Below are 18,206 nucleotides of genomic sequence, written 5' to 3'. Positions count from 1 at the left end.
ACACACACATATATTTACATATCCATCTTTAGACATGTATTTGTATGTATCTCAACGTTAAAGCCCTTTGCTGGCTTTTATTTCTATCACCCAAAATCTAATATCTTTGAGCCCATATAACTTTTTTGTGCAATATTTTTTTTAAATAATTTTTATTAGACAGTGTTATAAGTGTAACTGTACTTTGTAATGTATTTTTTAAGTGTTTTGTGCAACTTTTTATTTTCGCCAGTTAACCACAGCTCTGAAATTGAGGTAATAATTCTAGCGTAAATCACGAGTGCACTCATGTGATCGTGTTTACTTTCAACTTGTAATACCAGCGGTAAGCCTGATTAGCGCAAACCCTTGGGATATATATGCTGCAAACGATTGCGCTACCCTTTCTAATCTAGCGCTTAGAGCAGAAAATTCTGAGGAATTTTGTAAAATCATGGTTGATGGTTATTAAAGCTTTTTAGTCATAGTTGAATTAACAAATTAATATATAAATTTAAAAAGTTTTGTTATTTATAAAATTATCTAGGTGACTCATTAACTTAAAACATTTGCAAATATTGACCTATTGCTTTCATTATTCCAGGGTCAAAAACATTATACTATTGACTTGGAAATAGCAACTATTATTTATCAGCTGTCATTAATCAGTGAATGATCAGGCTAAATGAAAAAAAGTGCCTGTGTGCTCTTAGGAAGAAAACATAATATTAAACTCTAAATGTAGAATACAGCACATACTGTTTTTGTATATTAATATTTCTAAATAAAACTTGCCACATTTATTGGACAGAAAAAAATACAAATAACTCTGATTTCACTAAGAATGTGTAAACATATTAAGACATTTCAGACAGAATCACAAAAAAAATCTGGGAACGATCAAAAAGCCAAGAATAGATTAAATAGCCAAAATGTAAAAAAAAATTCAACCACCAACCTTTACAAACTTGAAATCTCTTGGCTGCTAGCAATACTACAAAAAGTGTGATGATCTGGGCAAAACGTTATAGGATGGGCTGCTCTTTTCAGTAAGTAATCGCATTCTTCTAACGATAATTTTATAGTTAGCACCTTATGGTCAGATATATCAGTTTAATTCAATTTACATGTCAAGAATTTCATTTGATGTAATAAAGACTTTGTAGGAAATGCTGAGAATATATAGCAAAGGCGAACAGATGCATAAAATGCTAAAAGACATAAAAGTGTTGGATTTCAGTGATCCAAAAATGAGACCGACGAGAATCTGTTATTTACGTTACTCAAATATGGATTGAGCCTGTGTATGTCACGCCGCTCTGGCTGTTGGCAGGGACGCAGTGGTTGCTGCTCTGGCTGTTGCCAGGGACGTGGCACTTCCTGTGAACGTGCGGCGATGACATTGCTACACGTCTATTCCGCCCCCTCTAGACGGATCCTTTCAACTCCTTGGTGCGAATCTGCGCCTATGTAAGTACCTACATAACTTACATTCACTGCCCAAGTATAGGTGTTACTGTGTGTGCTCCTAGGTGCTTTATTACTTGAATTGCTGGATTGCCTTAATATTACTGAACTCTGCTTGTCTGACTACTCTGCCTGTTAAACCCTTGAATTGCTGGATTGCCTTAATATTGCTGAACTCTGCTTGTCTGACTACTCTGCCTGTTTAACCCTTGAATTGCCGGATTGCCTTATCATTGCTGAACTCTGCCTGTCTGACCACTCTGCCTGTTTAACCCTTGAATTGCCTTATCGTTACTGAACTCTGCCTGTCTGACCACGCTATTGGTATATCCCTGAACTGCTATTCTGCTGGAGTGCCCTTCTGTTGCCGAACTCTGTCTTTCTCTGACCATTCTCTGCCTTCATCTTATTGCTGTGAAGGACTACCCTGTCTAGCGTGAGTATTGCTTACCTCATTTCTTACACCCACTTTGTTCTGGGATATTTTCTTATCCTCCTGCTTGACGCCAGGAAAAGAAGACTACTGGCCAAGTTAGGTCTGATAGGGAAATATCCCATAAGCATTACATTATATTTGGGCCATGGACCCAAATGAGGTAGTAAGAGCAGTCTCTCTTCAGGGACAGACCCTGGGAACCCACTCCATACATTTGCAGAATGTGGATTCTAAACTTGAGGCTATATCAGCTATGTTCTCCTCACTGGTTGCAGAAAAGAACGCTGTTCCTGTTGTTACATAGCTGGCCCTTGCTGCTAGTGCTGCAACTCCCACCCCTGTTATTGGAAGTATACCCTGGATACTGTAGGGGTTTTCTCAACCAGTGCAGACTACACTTTCGCAATGATCCTCTCACCTTCCAGTCTCATCAGTCAAAGGTCACTTTTATCATTCCTTTATTGAAAGATAAGGCCCTAGACTGAGTCTCCCCTTTTGGAACAGAGTTCTCAACTCCTGAATGATGCTGATGCCGTAATTTCTCCATTATTTTCCTTATTTGGCATCTCTGGCCGCACTGCTGCTGCAGAGTACTCTCTCTCTTGGATCGTCACCAGAGCAATAGATCTGTAGCACAATATGCCATTGAATTTTGCACCTTGGCACATGAGACCAGTTGGAATTGCAGTGCTCTCAAAGCAGCCTTCGGGAGAGCCCTGCATGAGCATATCAAGGACGAGCTCACTTATCGTGATGTTCCATCTTCCTAGGATGACTTCATAACACTTTGTATCAGTCTGGATTCTCGCTTTCAGGAGAGACACGCTGAGAGAGAGAGAACACGCAGAATCCTTCCCTCTCATCCTCCTACCCGTCCAGTCTCTAGACTATCCTCTACCCCTACAGCACCTCCAGTTACCTCTGAAGAGGAACCCATGGATCTCTCTTCCCTTAAGCCCTCTGAGTCTGAAAGACAGAGAAGAAAGGAGGTTGAGACTGTGTTTCTATTGTGGTTCTAATTCACACGAACTCAAGAACTGTGATATACTGCAGGGAAAAGCCAACGCTTGGAGGATAAAAGTGGGGTACCTCTCAGTGTAGCCACTACTAAATCCCCTCACTCTTCTCGGATCCTGGTACCTGTTACCCTTACCTTTCTTCCGAAATCCATCCACACTCAATCCTTTATTGATTCAGGGGCAGCTGGAAATTTTCTGGATCACCGTTTCATGATTCATGCTGGGTTGCCTCTACTACAGAAAAAAACATGTCTTAAAATAACTACTCTGGATGGCACTCCACTTGGATCAGGTTTAATCCATTTCAAATCCATTTTGACTGGACTGAGGAATAGTTGGCCTCCTGGGGTAAATCCTGTTTCCATGCCTGCCTGGCTAAGGTTACTCTGCTGCATCACGTCCCTATAGCAAGCCTCCAGACCCCTTCTAATCTTCCCTCAGTATATGCAGAATTTACAGATGTTTTTGAAAAGAAAGCAGCTAATGTGTTGCCACCTCACCGTCCTTACGACTGCAAAATTGACCTGTTTCCTGGAGCCCCACTTCCAAAAGGGAGGACTTATCTGCTCTCCAAAGCTTAAACCAAGGCCATGGAGAAATACATCCAAGAAAAACTAGCTAAAGGCTTTTATCGCCCTTCCTCCTCTCTTGCCGGTGCTGGCTTCTTTTTTGTCAGTACAAAGGATGGTGGTCTCAGACCCTGTATCAATTACAGAGCCCTAAACCACATTACTATAAAAAATTGTTATCCTATTCCTTTGATCACCAAACTATATGATTCGCTCAAAAATGCTTGCTATTTTACAAAGTTGGACCTACGTGGAGCGTACAATCTCATTCGTATCTTCCTGGGACATGAATGGAAGACTGCTTTTAACACGAGATCAGGGTATTATGAATAGCTCATAATGCCTTTTGGGCTGTGTAATGCCCCTGCTGCAGGGACGTATTATGGCCTAGGCCAACAAAGCCGGTGCCTAGGACATCAGATTTTTTGGGGCGGCACTTTTTGATCCAACTACCACATCACACTGACTGTGCTCAATATACGTTGCTTGCCGCAAAATTTAGTTTCCACTTGATCTCCTGGGAGGGACTTCCGACAGCAGGGTTGCAGGGCCCTAGTAATGAAGGTAAGATACACTTTATATATAAAAATAAATAAAAAAATATATAATTGTATATAAAAAACCTTCTGTATCCTGAAGCCCTGGCCTCAGATTATCCACTGTTGATGAACTTCTACCTCCACACAGTTAAATGTGCTAGCGTAGCGGTTAATGGAGGGTGCCGGCAGCCGGACACAACGGCGACTATGCGCTCGCATTTCAACTTGATCGGAAGGGAGCAGTAATTAATTTAGTCTCTAGGGTCTGAATATGCAGCTGGATATGGAAGAAGGTGGGCTGGCTGATTATATATGAGATGCCATATAGCCGGGATCCATTTACAGATTTTTACAGTAAGAAAGTTGTCCACGAAGATGGTAGTGCGACTGAGTTTACTAGAGGGGTTGTACACTGTCTCTGCTGCTGCCTATAAGTAAAAAAACAGAATTTATGTTTACCTGATAAATTTCTTTCTCCTGCGGTGTGTCCGGTCCATGGCTTCATCCTTACTTGTGGGATATTCTCTTCCCCTACAGGAAATGGCAAAGAGAGCACACAGCAAGAGCTGTCCATATAGCCCCCCCTCTGGCTCCGCCCCCCAGTCATTCAACCGACGGTTAGGAGAAAAAGGAGAAACTATAGGGTGCCGTGGTGACTGTAGTGTATGGAATAAAAATGTTCAAACCTGACTAAAAGCCAGGGCGGGCCATGGACTGGACACACCGTAGGAGAAAAGAAATTTATCAGGTAAACATAAATTCTGTTTACTCCTACATTGGTGTGTCCGGTCCACGGCTTCATCCTTACTTGTGGGAACCAATACCAAAGCTTTAGGACACGGATGAAGGGAGGGAGCAAGTCAGGTTACCTAAACGGAAGGCATCACTGCTTGCAAAACCTTTCTCCCAAAAACAGCCTCCGAAGAAGCATAAGTATCGAATTTGAAAAATTTGGCAAAAGTATGCAGAGAAGACCAAGTCGCTGCCTTACAGATCTGATCAACAGAAGCCTCGTTCTTGAAGGCCCATGTGGAAGCCACAGCTCTAGTAGAGTGAGCTGTAATTCGTTCAGGAGGCTGCCGTCCGGCAGTCTCATAAGCCAATCGGATGATGCTTTTCAGCCAAAAAGAAAGAGAGGTAGCAGTAGCTTTCTGCCCTCTCCTCTTACCAGAATAAACGACAAACAAAGATGATGTTTGTCTGAAATCCTTTGTTGCTTCTAAATAGAATTTTAAAGCACGGACCACATCTAGGTTGTGTAACAAACGTTCCTTCTTTGAAACTGGATTCGGACATAGAGAAGGAACAACTATTTCCTGGTTAATATTCCTGTTGGAAACTACTTTTGGAAGAAAACCAGGTTTAGTACGTAAAACTACCTTATCTGCATGAAATACCAGATAGGGAGAAGTACACTGCAAAGCAGATAATTCAGAAACTCTTCTAGCAGAAGAAATAGCAACTAAAAACAGAACTTTCCAAGATAGTAACTTAATATCTATGGAATGCAAAGGTTCAAACGGAACCCCTTGAAGAACTGAAAGAACTAAGTTTAGACTCCATGGAGGAGTCATAGGTCTGTAAACAGGCTTGATTCTGACTAACGCCTGTACAAACGCTTGTACATCTGGCACGGCTGCCAGACGTTTGTGCAACAAGACAGACAGAGCAGATATCTGTCCCTTTAGAGAACTAGCTGACAGACCTTTCTCCAAACCCTCTTGGAGAAAGGAAAGAATCCTAGGGATTTTGTTTTTAGTCCAAGAAAAACCCTTGGATTCGCACCAACGGATATATTTGTGCCATATCTTATGGTAAATCTTCCTAGTCACAGGCTTTCTGGCTTGAACCAGAGTATCTATAACTGAATCTGAAAACCCACGCTTAGATAGAATCAAATGTTCAATTTCCAAGCAGTCAGTTGCAGAGAGACTAGATTTGGATGTTCAAATGGACCTTGTACTAGAAGATCCTGTCTCAAAGGTAGCTTCCATGGTGGAGCCGATGACATATTCACCAGGTCTGCATACCAAATCCTGCGTGGCCACGCAGGAGCTATTAGGATCACCGAGGCCTTCTCCTGTTTGATCCTGGCTACCAGCCTGGGAAGGAGAGGGAACAGTGGAAACACATAAGCTAGATTGAACGACCAAGGCGCCACTAATGCATCTACTAGTGTCGCCCTGGGATCCCTGGATCTGGACCCGTATCGAGGAACTTTGAAGTTCTGACGAGATGCCATCAGATCCATATCCAGAGTGCCCCATAGTTGAGTTAACTGGGCAAAGACCTCCGGGTGGAGTTCCCACTCCCCCGGATGGAAAGTCTGACGACTCAAATAATCCGCCTCCCAGTTGTCTACTCCTGGGATGTGGATTGCAGATAGGTGGCAGGAGTGATCCTCCGCCCATTTGATGATCTTGGATACCTCTGTCATCGCCAAGGAACTCTTTGTTCCCCCCTGATGATTGATGTACGCTACAGTCGTCATGTTGTCCGACTGAAATCTTATGAATCTGGCCTTCGCTAGGTGAGGCCAGGCCAGGAGCGCATTGAATATTGCTCTCAGTTCCAAAATGTTTATCGGGAGAAGGGACTCTTCCCGAGACCATAGACCCTGAGCTTTCAGGGAGTCCCAGACCGCGCCCCAGCCTAAGAGACTGGCGTCGGTCATGACGATGACCCACTCTGGTCTGCAGAAACTCATTCCCTGAGACAGGTGATCCTGAGTCAACCACCAGCGGAGTGAGTCTCTGGTTACCTGGTCTACTTGAATCTGGGGAGACAAGTCTGCATAATCCCCATTCCACTGTTTGAGCATGCACAGTTCCAATGGTCTTAGATGAATTCGAGCAAAAGGAACCACGTCCATTGCTGCAACCATTAGTCCTATTACCTCCATGCACTGAGCTATGGAAGGCTGAGGAATAGATTGAAGAACTTGACAAGCGTTTAGAAGTTTTAATTTTCTGACCTCTGTCATAAAAATCTTCATTTCTACAGAATCTATTATTGTTCCCAGAAAGGGAACCCTTGTAGATGGGGACAGGGAACTCTTTTCTACGTTCACCTTCCACCCGTGATACCTGAGAAAGGCTAATACAATGTCTGTATGAGCCCTTGATCTGGAAAGGGACGACGCTTGGATTAGGATGTCGTCTAAGTAAGGTGCCACCGCAATGCCCCTCGGTCTTAGAACCGCTAGTAGGGACCCTAGCACCTTTGTGAAAATTGTGGGAGCAGTGGCTAAACCGAACGGAAGAGCCACGAACTGGTAATGTTTGTCCAGAAAGGCGAACCTTAGGAACTGATGATGATCTTTGTGGATAGGAATATGTAGGTATGCATCCTTTAAGTCCACGGTAGTCATGTATTGACCCTCCTGGATTGTTGGTAAAATCGTTCGAATGGTTTCCATTTTGAATGATGGAACTCTGAGGAATTTGTTTAGAATTTTTAAATCCAGAATTGACCTGAAAGTTCCCTCTTTTTTGGGAACTACAAACAGGTTTGAGTAGAACCCCAGACCTTGTTCCGCTGTTGGAACTGGGTGTATCACTCCCATCTTTAATAGGTCTCCTACGCAATGTAGGAATGCCTGTCTCTTTATCTGGCCTGAAGATAAGCGAGACATGTGGAACCTTCCCCTTGTAGGAAATTCCTTGAACTCTAGAAGATACCCCTGAGAGACTATTTCTAGTGCCCAGGGATCCAGAACATCTCTTGCCCAAGCCTGAGCAAAGAGAGAAAGTCTGCCCCCTACTAGATCCGTTCCCGGATCGGGGGCTACCCCTTCATGCTGTCTTGGTAGCAGCAGCAGGCTTCTTGGCCTGTTTACCCTTGTTCCAGCCTTGCATTGGTTTCCATGCTGGTTTAGGCTGGGAAGCGTTACCCTCTTGTCTAGAGGCTGCAGAGTTAGGAGACGGTCTGTTCCTGAAATTGCGAAAGGAACGAAAATTAGATTTGTTCTTAGCCTTGAAAGGCCTATCCTGTGGGAGGGCATGGCCCTTTCCCCCAGTGATGTCTGAAATAATCTCCTTCAATTCTGGCCCAAAAAGGGTCTTACCTTTGAAAGGAATATTAAGCAGTTTTGTTTTGGACGACACATCCGCCGACCAAGATTTTAGCCAAAGCGCTCTGCGCGCCACTATTGCAAAACCTGAATTTTTTGCCGCTAATTTAGCCAATTGAAAAGCGGCATCTAAAATAAAGGAATTAGCGAACTTTAGTGCGTGAATTCTGTCCATGACTTCCTCATATGGAGTCTCCTTATGGAGCGAATTTTCTAGTTCCTCGAACCAAAAAGACGCCGCCGTGGTGACAGGAATAATGCACGAAATTGGTTCGAGAAGGAAACCTTGCTGAACAAATATCTTTTTAAGCAATCCTTCCAATTTTTTATCCATAGGATCTTTGAAAGCACAACTGTCCTCAATGGGAATAGTTGTGCGCTTAGCCAACGTAGAAACTGCCCCCTCAACCTTAGGGACTGTTTACCATGCGTCCCTTCTGGGGTCGACAATGGGGAACATTTTCTTAAATATAGGAGGTGGGACAAAAGGTATACCTGGCTTCTCCCACTCCTTGGTCACTATGTCCGCCACCCTCTTGGGTATCGGAAAGGCATCAGAGTGCACAGGGAACTCTAGGAATTTGTCCATTTTGCACAATTTCTCTGGAATCACCAAAGAGTCACAATCATCAAGAGTAGTTAGCACCTCCTTAAGCAGGGCGCGGAGATGTTCTAACTTAAATTTAAATGCCACGATATCAGGTTCTGCCTGCTGAGAAACTTTTCCTGAATCAGAAATTTCTCCCTCAGACAGACCCTCCCTCACTGCCAATTCAGACTGGTGTGAGGGTATAACAGATAAATTATCGTCAGCGCCCACTTGCTCATCCTCTGTATTTAAAACTGAGCAATCACGCTTTCTGGGAAATGCTGGCAGTTTGGATAAAAGATTTGCTATAGAATTATCCATTACTGCAGTTAATTGCTGCATAGTAACAAGCATTGGCGCGCTAGATGTACTAGGTGTAGCCTGCGCGGGCAAAACTGGTGTTGACACAGAAGGAGAGGATGATGAACTATCCCCACTACCTTCATTTGAAGAATCATCTTGGGCAACCTTATTAAATGTGACAGTACTGTCCTTACTTTGTTTGGACGCCATGGCACAATTTGAACATACATTTAAAGGGGGAACCACCTTGGCCTCCATACACACAGAACATATGCTATCTGAAGGTTATAATAGACAGACTTTGGCAGGCTATTAATGCAATAAAACCGTTTTTAAACAAAACCGTTACTGTCTCTTTAAATAATAAAAAGAGCACACTTTAATTTTTTTTAATTTAATTCTGAATGTTTGAAAAAAATGTTTGAAAAACTATGAAGGAAATATCCGATCTTTACAAAATTTGCACCCTAGTGTCTTAATGCTTTGAAAGTATTGCACACCAATAACCCCTTAAATGAGCAAACCGGAGCGAATTGTTCAATTTACCAGTTTAAACCCACTACAGTCCCTGCCACAGCCTTTGCTGCGGCTTTTACCTTCCTTGGGGGTTATTCACCACAGAAATAAGCCTTCTTGAAATCGTTTTTATGGCTACAGGACCCTCTCACATGAAGCTGCATGCACTGCTTCCAAAAGTAACTGCGCAACTGAGGCGCGAAAATGAGGCCTCCTCCCTCTGCATACCAGAGTGAAGGGGCCTTCCTGACTAGAGTAGGTGTCTAAACAACTGCCAGGCGTAATAAAAACGTTCCCAAAGGTGTTTCAAAGTCACAAAACACTCCAAAAGTCATATAAATATTATATAAATCAATCGATTTAGCCCACAATAGTGTCAACCAGTATAGAGCCCATTTATAAGCCTTCATTCTGTTATGAGTCTAAGAAAATGGCTTACCGATCCCATAAGGGAAAATGACAGTCTTCTAGCATTACTATGTCTTGTTAGAAAAGAGACTAGTCATACCTGGAGCAGAAAAGTCTGCAAACTGTTCCCCCCAACGGAAGTTCTCTGGTTTCAACAGTCCTGCGTGGGAACAGCAATGGATTTTAGTTACTGTTGCTAAAATCATACTCCTCTTTTAACAGAACTCTTCATCACTTTCTGTTGTAGAGTAAATAGTACAAACCGGCACTATTTTAAAATATCAAACTCTTGATAGAAGAAATAAAACTACAACTAACACCACATACTCTTTACCATCCCCGTGGAGATGCTACTTGTTCAGAACAGGCAAAGAGAATGACTGGGGGGCGGAGCCAGAGGGGGGGCTATATGGACAGCTCTTGCTGTGTGCTCTCTTTGCCATTTCCTGTAGGGGAAGAGAATATCCCACAAGTAAGGATGAAGCCGTGGACCGGACACACCAATGTAGGAGAAAAGTACTTTTCCCTTTTTTGGGGGGTCTCCTCACAAGTCTCATTTTTCTCTTATCCTTTGCTTAAACATCTACATGACGATCTTTTGATCTGAAACTTCATTTATTTTTATTTTATTTTTTTGAATAATATTTTTATTGAAAAATTAGTAGGTTGTACAAAATGCAAAACAATTTGCTGTGCAGGATACAATGTATTGTCAATCATCTGCATTTTACAAGTTTTGTGTATCCGTTATAAAGAGTCCATTATGAGCATCCCAGTGTGGTGCCGTGTGGCATCTGTCGAACAATCGGTTTGGCTCAAACAATATTATATACATTCGGCTAGATTACGAGTTTTGCGTTATGAGATGCTCGCTACTAACTTGCAAGTTACAGGTTTTCAAAAACCCGGCGTTAGCAGGCAATATGTCAGCGTTGAGCTCCATTGAGCTCCATACCGCACCCAAATACCAGCGCTGCTTTGAGCTGGTTTTACGTGCTCGTGCACGATTTCCCCATAGACATCAATGGGGAGAGCCAACTAAAAAAAAGCCTAACACCTGCAATAAAGGAGCGTAAAGCTCCGTAACGCAGCCCCATTGATTCCTATTGGTAAAGAAAAGCTATGTTTACACCAAACACCCTAACTTAAACCCTGAGTCTAAACACCCCTAATCTGCCACCCCGACATCGCTGACACCTACATTATACTTATTAACCCCTAATCTGCCACCCCCAACATTGCCGACACCTACATTATACTAATTAACCCCTAATCTGCCGCCCCTGACATCGCCGCCACCTACCTAACCTATTAACCCTTAATCTGCCGCCCCTAACATCGCCACCACCTACCTACACTTATTAACCCCTAATCTGCCACCCCCAATGTCGTCGCTACCTACACTTATTAACTCCTAATCTGCCACCCTTAACGTCGTCGCCACTATACTTAAGTTATTAACCCCTAAACCTAACCCTAAGTGTAACGCTAACACCCACTAACCTTAATATAATTAAAATAAATCTAAATAAAAATTACTATCATTAACTAAATAATTCCTATTTAAAACTAAATACTTACCTATAAAATAAACCCTAAGCTAGCTACAATATAACATACAATACATACATACAATATAGTTACATTGTATCTTATGTTTTATTTTTATTTCACAGCTAAGTTTGTATTTATTTTAACTAGGTAGACTAGTTAGTAAATAGTAATTAAAGTGAAAGTAAAGTATTCCTCATTGCAATATATCCTAATACTCTATTGGTTCAATATATCATTTTCGTCTGTTTTTTTTTTCCTTTACTTCGATCTAATCATTTATATTTCAATTATTTATTTCCCTTCCGTTATTGGCTTTACTCCTCCCACCCTCCTCTTCCTGGATTTTGTAGTCATTACGTATAGAGCAGTCCCACCCGCTCTACACGTAGGCTTCAAAGCTCGTTCACGATATTGCTATCTATTGCGCATGCGCTAATCGGTGATCGGCGTCCAAATGCGCATGCAAAGTTTCTCATCCACTATCGAAAATGCGCATGCGTCAAACAGTTTCTCATCCCCTATCGAAAATGCGTCAAACGGTTGGGATACATAATACTGAATGAATAGAAACAATGCATGCGGGAATTGTGAACGCGCGACTGACATCAACTTGTTTTTATTGGACTCTGCGCATGCGCATTCGATGCGAGCAGGCTGTGACGTAGCTTTCTGGCCGCCGATCGGCCAGAAAGTCAATTGGTAAATACAAAAAACGTGACCAGGAAATAAAGTGACTCGGCAGAGACGGGCTGAATTGAAGAGGACAAAAATATGCGGTTACATGCGGCGAAAAGGGTATTTATGTGCACAATTTAAAAATATCATGAATGAAAGTGCTAATGTTTTTTAATCATTTATGTAAATCTGCAGAGCTGAAGAGATAAGTTTACTTTCACTTTAACTATTTATTAGCTACCTAGTTAAAATAAATACAAATTTACCTGTAAAATAAAACCTAACCTGTCTTACACTAACACCTAACCTTACACTACAATTAAATAAATTACATTAATTAAATACAATTAACTAAATTACAAAAAATTACAACACTAAATTACACAAAATAAAAAAGAAATGATCAAATATTTAAACTAATTACACCAAATCTAATAGCCCTATCAAAATAAAAAGCCCCCCCAAAATAAAAAAAACCTAGCCTAAACTAAACTGCCAATAGCCCTTAAAAGGGCCTTTTGCGGGGCATTGCCCCAAAGAAATCAGCTCTCTTACCTGTAAAAAAAATAAAAAACAACCCCCCAACAGTAAAACCCACCACCCACACAACCAAACCCCCCAAATAAAATTCTATCTAAAAAAACCTAAGCTCCCCATTGCCCTTAAAAGGGCATTTGGATGGGCATTGCCCTTAAAAGGGCATTTAGCTCTTTTTCAGCCCAAACCCTAAGCCAAAAATAAAACCCACCCAATAAACCCTTAAAAATAACTAACACTAACCCCCGAAGATCAACTTACAGTTTTTGAAGACCGGACATCCATCCTCAACAAAGCCTGGAGAAGTCTTCATCCAAGTGGCAAGAAGTCCTCAACAATGCTGGGAGAAGTCTTCATCCAAGCAGCAAGAAGTGGTCCTCCAGACGGGCAGAAGTCTTCATCCAGACGGCATCTTCTATCTTCATCCTTCCGACGCAGAGCGGCTCCATCTTCAAGACATCCGGCGCGGAGCATCCTCTTCTTTTGATGGCTACTGAAGAATGAAGGTTCCTTTAATGGACGTCATCCAAGATGGAGTCCCTTGAATTACGATTGGCTGATAGAATTAGCCAATCAGAATTAAAGTTGAAAAAATCCTATTGGATGATGCAATCAGCCAATAGGATTGAGCTCACATTCTATTGGCTGTTCCAATCAGCCAATAGAATACAGGCTCAATCCTATTGGCTGATTGGATCAGCCAATAGGATTGAAGCTCAATCCTATTGGCTGATTGCATCAGCCAATAGGATTTTTTCAACTTTAATTCCGATTGGCTGATTCAAGGGACGCCATCTTGGATGACGTCCCTTAAAGGAACCTTCATTCTTCAGTAGCCATCAAAAGAAGAGGATGCTCCGTGCCAGATGTCTTGAAGATGGAGCCGCTCTGCATCAGAAGGATGAAGATAGAAGATGCTGTCTGGATAAAGACTACTGCCTGCCTGGAGGACCACTTCTTGCTGCTTGGATGAAGACTTCTCCTGGCTTCGTTGAGGATGGATGTCCGGTCTTCAAAAACTGTAAGTGGATCTTCGGGGGTTAGTGTTAGGTTTTTCAAGGGTTTATTGGGTGGGTTTTATTTTTAGCTTAGGGTTTGGGCTGAAAAAGAGCTAAATGCCCTTTTAAGGGCAATGCCCATCCAAATGCCCTTTTCAGGGCAATGGGGAGCTTAGGTTCTTTAGATATGGTTTGGTTGTGTGGGTGGTGGGTTTTACTGTTGGGGGGTTGCTTGTATTTTTTTTTAAAGATAAAAGAGCTGATTTCTTTGGGGCAATGCCCCGCAAAAGGCCCTTTTGAGGGCTATTGGCAGTTTAGTGTAGGCTAGGGTTTTTTATTTTGGGGGGGCTTAGGGCTATTAGATTAGGTGTAATTAGTTTAGGTAATTTATTTAATTGTAGTGTAGTGTTAGGTGTTATTGTAAATTAGGTTAGATTTTATTTAACAGGTACTTTTGTATTTATTTTAGCTAGGTAGTTATTAAATATTTAATAACTATTTAATAACTATTCTACCTAGTTAAAATAAATACAAACTTGCCTGTAAAATAAAAATAAACCCTAAGATAGATACAATGTAACTATTAGTTATATTGTAGCTAGCTTAGGGTTTATTTTATAAGTATTTAGTTTTAAATAGGAATAATGTAGTTAATGATAGGAATTTTATTTAGATTTATTTAAATTATATTTAAGTTAGTGGGTGTTAGGGTTAGACTTAGATTTAGGGGTTAATACATTTAATATAGTGGCGGCGACGTTCGGGACGGCAGATTAGGGGTTAATAAATGTAATGTAGGTGGCGGCGATGTTAGGGATAGCAGATTAGGGGTTAATAAATATAATGTAGGTTGCGGCAATGTCCGGGATGGAAGATTAGTGGTTAATAAGTATAATGTAGGTGGTGGTGATGTTAGGGGGCGACAGATTAGGGGTTAATAAGTATAATGTAGGTAGCGGCAATGTTAGGGATGGCAGATTAGGGGTTAATAATATTTAACTAGTGTTTGTGAAGCGGGAGTGCGGCGGTTTAGGGGTTAATATGTTTATTTTAGTGGTGGCGATGTCTGGAGCGGCAGACTAGGGGTTAAAATTTTTATTTTAGTATTTGCGATGTGGGAGGGCCTCGGTTTAGGGGTTAATAGGTAGTTTATGGGTGTTAGTTTACTTTTTAGCACTTTAGTTATGAGTTTTATGCTACGACGTTGTACCATAAAACTTGTAACTACTGACTTTAGAATGCGTTAGGAATCTTGGAGGTAGAGGGTGTACCACTCCCTTTTTGGCCTCCCAGGACAGACTCATAATACTGGCGCTATGGAAGTCCCATAGAAAAAAGGGTTTACGAAGTTTACGTAAGTCGTTTTACAGTAAGGCCAAAAAAGTGTGCGGGGCCCCTAAACCTGCAAGACTCGTAATACCAGTCGGCTAGATTTAGAGTTCTGCGGCCAAAGGGGTGCGTAACTTACGCGTGCTTTTTTTCCCCCGCACCTTTTAAATACCGTTGGTATTTAGAGTTCACAGAAGGGCTGCGTTAGGCTGCAAAAAGGGAGTGTAGAGCATAATTTACCGCCACTGCAACTCTAAATACCAGCGGTGCTTACGGATGCGGCCAGCTTCAAAAACGTGCTCATGCACAATTCCCCCATAGGAAACAATGGGGCCGTTTGAGCTGAAAAAAAAAACTAACACCTGCAAAAAAGCAGCGTTCAGCTCCTAACGCAGCCCCATTGTTTCCTATAGGGAAACACTCCCTAAGTCTGCACCTAACACCCTAACATGTACCCCGAGTCTAAACACCCCTAACCTTACACTTATTAACCCCTAATCTGCCGTCCCCGCTATCGCTGACCCCTGCATATTATTATTAACCCCTAATCTGCCGCTCCGTACACCGCCGCAACCTACGTTATCCCTATGAATCCCTAATCTGCTGCCCCTAACCCCCGCCAACCCCTATATTATATTTATTACCCCCTAATCTGCCCCCCCCCAACGTCGCCGCTACCTACCTACAATTATTAACCCCTAATCTGCCGACCAGACCTCACCGCTACTCTAATAAATGTATTAACCCCTAAAGCTAAGTCTAACCCTAACCCTAACAACCCCCAAAGTTAAATATAATTTTTATCTAACGAAATAAAATAAATCTTATTAAATAAATGATTCCTATTTAAAGCTAAATACTTACCTGTAAAATAAACCCTAATATAGCTACAATATAAATAATAATTATATTGTAGCTATTTTAGGGTTTATATTTATTTTACAGGCAACTTTGTATTTATTTTAACCAGGTACAATAGCTATTAAATAGCTAATAACTATTTAATAGCTACCTAGTTAAAATAATTACAAAATTACCTGTAAAATAAATCCTAACCTAAGTTACAATTAAACTTAACACTACACTATCAATAAATAAATGAAATACAAATACCTACAAATAAATACAAAAAATAAAAAAAGAACTAAGTTACAAAAAATAAAAAAATAATTTACAAACATTATAAAAATATTACAACAATTTTAAGCTAATTACACCTACTCTAAGCCCCCTAATAAAATAACAAAGCCCCCCAAAATAAAAAAAATGCCCTACCCTATTCTAAAATAAAAATTGAAAAGCTCTTTTACCTTACCAGCCCTTAAAAGGGTCTTTTGCAGGGCATGCCCCAAAGAATTCTGCTCTTTTGCCTGTAAAGAAAAACATACAATACCCCCCCCCAACATTACAACCCACCACCCACATACCCCTAATCTAACCCAGGACCCCCTAACGCTGGTTTTGACGGCTAACGCAGAACTCTAAATCTAGGCGAGTGGTAGTAAAAAAGCAGCGTTAGGACCTGTTAATGCTGCTTTTTTACCCTAATGCATAATTCGTAATCTAGCCGAGTATTTGGCTGTGTGTTACCTAATCTCCTTTTATATCCTAAAGTAGAAAGGATAGGAACTTACTTTTAAAAATGCCACACTGCCACCTAGGGGCATAATAATACTTAGAATTCCAATTATAATTTACAGGGAAATTAAACGATTCAGATAGAGCATATAATTTTAAACAACTTTCCACTTTACTTCTATTATGAAATTTGCACTACTATATTTTACTGTCCTTTGATGAAGGAGCAGTAATATAACTACTGGGAGCTAGCTGAACACATTCGGTGAGTCAATGACATGAGACATATATCTGTAGCCACCAATCAACAGCTAGCTCCCAGTAGTGCATTGCTGCTTCTAGGTATGCTTTTCGACAAGAGGACACCAAAAGATTAAAGCAAAATATATAAAAGAAGTAAATTGGAAAAAAATATTTAAAATCATATGTTCTATCTGAATCATGAAAGTTTAATTTTGACTTTACTGTCCCTTTAAAAGAATATTACACACAGTAAATGTATATGATAACTTATACATTAAATAACTGTACTTAATAGTGTGCACAGTTATGGTTTAGCAAAAAATGTACCTTCCCCTGCACCAGCAAATATTAAAACTGCTTTCTACTATGTGTACTCTGTTTCATGTATCTAGCTAATAATGCTCAAATTGGGTGCCTGGCACAGAGCAATAGTTATAAAATTTTTTTACTGTGCACAAGTCAAAGTATATATGTAGTTCTCAGATAAAATGTCCACATTCAGCATATGCACAAGAGGAGAAAAGACTTAGGGGCCTATTTATCAAGCCGTCAACCACAAATACGCTGGAATTCTGCAGCGTAATTGTGGCGAGCTTGATTCCCCTTAGTTATCAAACCCTACAGACCGGCAAAAGTAGAATTTTGTGAGGTAATATACGATCCGCCGGTCTCAGTCTGACACAAATCGATGCTTACGTCACTACAGATGTTCCGAATGCAAATTCTGCACAATCTGACTACTTTTGTAAGTTATCAAATTTCTACTAGGTACGCTCGGCACTATTCTAGCCCAGCGTACCTGGTTTTCAATCCGCCGCCCTGGATGCCATAGGAATCAATGGGAGTCTGAAAGCAGCAAAGCTCATGTTTGCTGCTGCCCGATATCCTATTGATTCCTATGGGAGAATAAAATTTATGTTTACACCTAACACCCTAACATATACCCTGAGTCTAAACACCCCTAATCTCCTGCCCCCTACACCGCCGCCACCTACATTATACTTATTAACCCCTAATCTGCCACCCCCTATACCGCCCCCACTTACATAAAGTTATTAACCCCGATCCTGCCACTCCCGGAGCCCACCGCAACTAAATAAATGTATTAACCCCTAAACCGCCAGCCCCCCACATCGCCATAAATTAAATTAACCTATTAATCCCTAAACCTAACAACCCGCTAACTGTACATTAAATATTAACTCATCCCCATCTTATAATAAATTTAAACTTACCTTTAGATTTAAATTTAACTATATTAAACTACTAATTAACCTATTCTAACTATTATAATAAAATTAAATTTAACTATATTAAACTACTAATTAACCTATTCTAACTTTTATACTAAAATTACATTAAACTACAAATTAAATTAACTATATAATATATTTA

This window comes from Bombina bombina, chromosome 2, assembly GCF_027579735.1.
Source record: "Bombina bombina isolate aBomBom1 chromosome 2, aBomBom1.pri, whole genome shotgun sequence".
In the NCBI taxonomy this organism is placed as follows: Eukaryota; Metazoa; Chordata; class Amphibia; order Anura; family Bombinatoridae; genus Bombina; species Bombina bombina.
This window is presented reverse-complemented; position numbering follows the sequence as displayed.